The sequence below is a fragment of the Xenia sp. Carnegie-2017 genome, unplaced genomic scaffold, assembly GCF_021976095.1.
Source record: "Xenia sp. Carnegie-2017 unplaced genomic scaffold, XeniaSp_v1 HiC_scaffold_6, whole genome shotgun sequence".
NCBI lineage: Eukaryota > Metazoa > Cnidaria > Anthozoa > Malacalcyonacea > Xeniidae > Xenia > Xenia sp. Carnegie-2017.
Genome location: NW_025813526.1, coordinates 22,442,212 through 22,448,595, shown reverse-complemented (window position 1 = coordinate 22,448,595; position 6,384 = coordinate 22,442,212). Strand labels below are relative to the sequence as shown.

The 6,384-nt window shown below is 33.3% G+C and overlaps 1 long non-coding RNA gene across 1 annotated transcript; it reads left to right on the top strand.

Moving 5' to 3' along the window:
* Positions 1-4,256: 4,256 nt before the first annotated feature.
* Positions 4,257-5,615, top strand: LOC124456856. Its single transcript, XR_006952515.1, has 5 exons — positions 4,257-4,411; positions 4,681-4,790; positions 4,878-4,984; positions 5,065-5,160; positions 5,380-5,615. It is a non-coding gene; the product is annotated as an uncharacterized LOC124456856 (long non-coding RNA).
* Positions 5,616-6,384: the final 769 nt, after the last annotated feature.

The window sequence follows — 6,384 nt, the reverse complement described above, 5'->3', positions numbered from 1 at the left end:
ATGAAAGTAAAATACCTTTTCAGCATTTAAATCCATCAAATGGTTGCCCCAAAGTCCACACAAATACAAGGAAAAATAAACGCAAATATCAATGTATTGAAGAAATTGTGTTGTTTCTCATTTGTTGACCAGAAAATAGTCGTATGTCACTCGTATGTACTCGTATGTCACTCGTATGTACTTGTATGTTACTCGTATGTACTCGTATGTCACTCGTATGTACTCGTATGTACTCGTGTGGTGTTTTAGTCACGATCGATTAGAAACAGTTGTATTGTAGATTTCTTTTATTGTCGATTTCAGTTAACTTTTCAAATGGCGGTTGCCAAGTTACTTTCTAATGTTGCCAACTACATTTCCAAATATGGAATATTCGTTATGAACTTGTCAACTTGAGTTGACAAGTTGTGTACTTGAGTACTGAAGTTGTGTACTTGAGTACTGAAGTTGTGTACTTGAGTACTGAAGTTGTGAACTAAAGTTGCGAAGTACTGGCATACGCGAAAGGTCTTTGTACCCTGTAGACATTTGGCAATGAATCTGTTCAGTAAGCAAGGAAAAGCTTTAGCAATTCTAATCCGTTTGACGGCCCTCTTAGAGTGTTATAATGCGATACGCCGTTCACATTATGTAAAAAATTTACAGTAAATGTGGCACTAGAAGAGTATGGTTGGATTTTAAATGCAGGAGTACCCTGCATACTGTGCCCTCGACGTCTGTTGCCGCTCGTAACAACTACAGGCGACTCATCAAAGAAATGCATACGGTTGCATTCAATCAATGAAATATTTGCTACGTAAGCTTCTAACTTCTCCATAACGTCCGGCCGTTCTGTCTCTCGAGGAATTTGACTTATTATCTTGTAAGAGTAACCAAGATCTTTATTCAAAATTCTACTAATGGATGACCTGCTAGGTATGTTTGCTGGAAGGCAAACTTTGATATTTTCTAGGTGTTGCTGAATCTCTTTTGCGTAAATAGATGGTTTATTAATTTTTAGATATTCAGCGTATGCCATAACGTCATCTGTACGCGTGGTTCGAAAATCACGTTCGCCCTGGCGAGGTGCAATAGAACCAGTGTCTACCCATAGATCTATTATATTTGATATAGTCTTATACGGTAGATTTAGTTGTTTCAAAATGTTTCTCAAACACTGGTTATTTAACCACCTTTCAAGTATTTCATTTCTTACTTCTATTGGTAAAGCTTTTCCTTGCTTACTGAACGGATTCATTGCCAAATGTCTACAGGGTACAAAGACCTTTCGCGTATGCCAGTACTTCGCAACTTTAGTTCCCAACTTCAGTACTCAAGTACACAACTTCAGTACTCAAGTTCACAACTTCAGTACTCAAGTACACAACTTGTCAACTTAAGTTGACAAGTTCATAACGAATATTCCATATTTGGAAATGTAGTTGGCAACATTAGAAAGTAACTTGGCAACCGCCATTTGAAAAGTTAACTGAAATCGACAATAACAAAAGTTCAAATAACAACAGTTGTATATTTACAAAAGGTATAATTATATTATTGACAGTATTCAAACATTTGTATTTTCAAGTTTTCAACTGTCATTTATTTACTGGAACAGTTTTTATTAAGAAACTTGTATGGAACTGTCAAAGTATATTTATGAGTTTAGTTTCCAATATCTAGCTATTCAGAAGTTGTGAAGTTCCTTAAAATGAATGTTGTTGGGTCATTTTCTTGTGTAATGAGAGTAAATACTGATCTTACAGCAACCATGATCATGTAACATCCCTTTTTGAAATGCTGAAAAGCCCACAAGATTTGCTTTGCTATATAAGTATGAATACAGTCTTTTCTATATTTATTTCTATTCATTCATATAATTTACAAAATATACTTTCTATTTATGAGAAATGTAGTTGTTTGAAATGGACATGCAGTTATTGTTATTTGATTCAATCATACTTGATTTGGGGACTAACACTTTAACTGTTGTAACAATGTTTGTTTTTTATTTTGGAGGAAATATTTATTTAATGATTGATTCAATAATACTTTATTATAGTTCAAACTCTCAAGACAGTGTAAAGTAAAAGTTATAAATAACCTGAAGAAGAAAAAGTAGGATATCATTGCCATAGCATTGAAAGAAGTGAAAATGACACATTTAAGTGTCCAACTACCTGATTTTAGACTACCAGATTTACTAATATATAAAAAATCCCAGCAGTGGCCAGGATACTTGTTAATTGGGGGCACAAATTCATATATGCATGTCTTAATCTGTTGAAAACAATGGATTTCAAAGGAACTTAATGTGGCAGAACATGAATATATGAATATGTGCCTCTTACCCAAAATAAAGAGTCTGCTATGCCATTTATTCCCAGGGTATCTTGAAGAGCTCTGGCATTGTGTGTAACAGTTTGTATTTCACTTTACAAGGAACTTTTTCTTGGTTTTTTACCAAAACATTATTTGAACATAAGAGAAATTGTGTACAAAGTATAAAAAAATTATATTGGGAATATGTTTCTAGGGCAACACCCTCCTTTAAAGTATGTATCCATGTTCAGGAGTAAATGACATGACCAGACATTTTTGGCTAATGTCTTTACAACTGATAAGAACAGTAAATGAGTCATTTCTACTGGTGTCTTTACTACTGATATGGACAGTAATGAGTCATTTTCCTTGCTATGACATTCATGTCTTGCTTTTGCTATAGTTTATACTTTACATTGCTTTGAAACTGATTATCCCAGCTATATAAATGATTTTACCACAAAATCACAATACAAAATGTTGTGATTCCCTCTGATCCCAAAAAAATCAAATATAAATTAAAAATGAGATTTACTACATTAAAATGTAAGCAAAAAAAGAACATTGTCACAACAATTAAGGTGTAAATCCCCAAACGTAAATAGAAAGAAATGTTGAATCAAGTAACCAAACTATTGCTCTTCTCTCCACACACAATTCTTTTAAATACAAATTTTATTTCACCATTTATCACAGTGAACAGAAATTTGTATATTTACATATCAAAGCCAGTGTTTGGGCTTTTTGGAAAACTTACAGTATAAATTTTTCATGTATATAATGTACATGTTAAGATTTTTCTTATTAAACAACAAAAAGAACAAAACAAAACTCCATATAAACCTTTGCCTTGGTGCCTTGGCCTTTGATGATTGGTGGATGAAAAAACCAATCATTTCACACCTTAGAAATCCTGAAGAATAAAATTATTGATGACGTCATGTGGTCTTACTGCATCTTGTTTTCTTATAGGGTTGATGTACGTATCATTCCCAGAATCCCCCAGATCACTCAAATGAAAGCGTAGATCCTTAGAGTCACGACCATAAGCATCAATAAGATTTTCAAAGTTGAAAGGATGTGTTCCAATGTGAATGTATTTTTACATACTTAAAAATGTTTAGAATTTCAATCATCTCATTTTTAACTTTAAACACGAAGCAAAACTATACGTATTCAATAGCCTTATAGGAAGGAGGTGGGAGAAGGGGGGAGAGGGGGAGATTATTCCTTTTGAGATACCACACCCAAGAAAAAACCCTATTTTTCGAATATTCTATTTTCAAAATATTTTCATGATGCCCTGAATTTTCCATTATTTAGTAAAAGTTTATACAGGAAGAAGAACTTACTGGTGAAGAAACAAATCACGTAGGCAATGACTTGATGAAATGTGATATTTTTATCGAGCAAACGTTGTAAATTGTGACCCATTCCACAACACTAAACTTGAAATATCACAAAAAAATTATGTCATAAAAACGTCTTCAATTCTATGGTTAGGTTATCATTGACGACTTTACTTTATGACTTGCATAAAAACAATTTTTGATGTCTGCTAGACTTTATTCCATTGAAATTTTCTATGTTGCCTCATTAATTAATAGCTGGCTTTCACTCGTGTGTTTTGTCAGAAAATTTAACAATTGTGAACATTTAGTTATACGGAAATTTTTAACGCTCGAATTTGAAAATGCGTTATACTGATAGACATTATGGATAACTAAATTAGCAAGTGAGAATCTTATAATAATGACGCTTGTTTCTTGGTGTTTCTGCCATTTTTATAGTCCAATCACTTTAATGTAAATGTTCATACGTACATATGCCGTTATGCGATGTACATTCAACATGTCGATACCATTCCATACACGAAATGATAACTTACAACCATACGTAACAATGACTCAGAACGTGTCAGCGGTCTTTTGAAAAAAGCGGAAAGTTTGAGCGTGCGCGGTAATGCATTTGTTAATTTTGTTTATTTTGTAAAAATGTTCGACAATATTTGCTGTTCTTCTGGCAAAATTGAAGATGAAATGCGTATTTTATCACATAATATCTATTTTAATATTTCTGCAGTTTTTTAAAACCTGCCGAGCACAATCTGGTATGTTCATTTTACGTAATTTCAGAAGCAACTTGCAACTCTCCAGTACGAATAGCTGATTATTATTTGCTGTCAATAAGCATCTTGGGGATTTTAAATTTGAAACTAAAGAGTTTTTTGTTTTGTATTGACTGTTAAAAATTAGTATTGGGAATAATTGACAATGAGACTGAATGAGTTATATTGAATTTCAGTCAGATAACCATTCTCATTTTGAAAGAAAAATCATTAGCGTACACAGTACAGTAGTTTTTGTGATAAATTTTTAGTGGTGAATATTTTGACTGGAATGTACCCAAACAATGTTCTTTGAATACCTGTGTACCAGCAATCTGGAAATATTAAAGTTGAGTTGAGTGAAGAAGCTCAGATACACAAGGTATTATTCTAGTATAATATCATATTCGTATGACAATGAGCCATAAAAATATCTACAGCTGTTATCTGCGTGCTTTTTTCATAACAGGTACGAATAGACTGTCATATTTTAATCATTGAAGTGGGTGGAACAAACGTGACTTTTGTAAGTGGGGATGTACTAGTAGGAGAAAGACAAACTTCCATTACTTTTAGGTTGGTGTTCTTCAAAAGTTTCGATATTTTTACCTTTAAATTTGTTCCTGGTTTATCTCAAACAAAAAACTTATATTTAGCATTGTCTCACCTGGCCGTCCTGTCAAGGTGAAATGCACTGCCCAAAGTGTTGGCGGTGATCAATTTGTTTCAGCTTCTTCTACTGGTATAACAAGGTTCGTGAAAATTAGGATTTCTACTTACAAATGCTGAGTTCTGCGTGTGTATGAAGACACAAGTTTTGAGTTTCTTGAGACATAGGAGGTAATTGTTTCAAAGCTTTTTTAACAGAAATGGAGGATGCATTTCAACCCAATGTTGAATTTTAATGTGCCACCCCTACATTTATCTTGAACATCGATCATATTATTTTGATTTGATCATATTATTTTCAGTTATATTCAAGTAACAAAAAGACCAACTGTTAGTCTATGCTCAGATGTTGTTGTTGTTCCACAAGATCCATCAAGAAATAGAATTGTGCAGGTTTTATTAAGGTTTGCATAATCTACAGTCTCTTGGATGTCAAATTCATCATTCATTGCCTTAAGACAAGTGAGAAGTTGGATGATCATTGTTCAGACTTAATGCATCCAGTAGTTTATCAATTTTATTATATTTAAGCAGTTAATGAATTACTTGGGATAGTTCATTGTTTACTTGCAAGAGCGGCTTGCTTCCTGGTTATTTGTTACTTGCTTCCTGTGGATCGTTTTATCCAGCTATCCAGCAAAAAAGAAAAAAAAAGTCCAGCTATCCAAGTTAAGATAGCTGGACTTTTTGTTTCTTTTCTTGGTTGCGATTTCAATATCATCTTTGAATCTAAAAAATCCTCAATTTCAATTTGAATCAATGTGTGTGCTACATACCAAAATAGGTTTTTTAGTATGAAGTCCGCAAATTTTGTTATAACTATATAAAGTACGAATCCAAGGATAGTGCAAAGTTTCTCAGAAAAAAATGTTTCGAAACATTGCAAATAAAATTAGTTTCAAGAATGGTTAGTTTAGAACCTTGGCCAGGGGCGGTCCAGGAGATTATGAAAAAGGGGGCGAACTCTTTGAATTTGTTTGAAAACTAAAACTTTCCTGCCATTTTTTATTATTATTCAATTTTTTTTTTTTCTAGCAAAAGGGGGGGGGGCAGCGGCCGTTTCGCCCCCCCCTAAATCCGCTTCGAGAAGTGCTTATTAAAGGCTAAGCAGTTTGTTTCTTGACGAATAGCCTTAGACGTAAATAAACCTTAATTTAGTATTTGCACTTAGATAGCGTATAAATAATACGGACATTTGGCACGCCACAATCATACAATCGTCATTCATGCATCACATTCTTTTCTTTTACTATGCAGTATACAACTTAAAAATTACGAAATCACTCGTGATTTACTTTCTTTGTTTC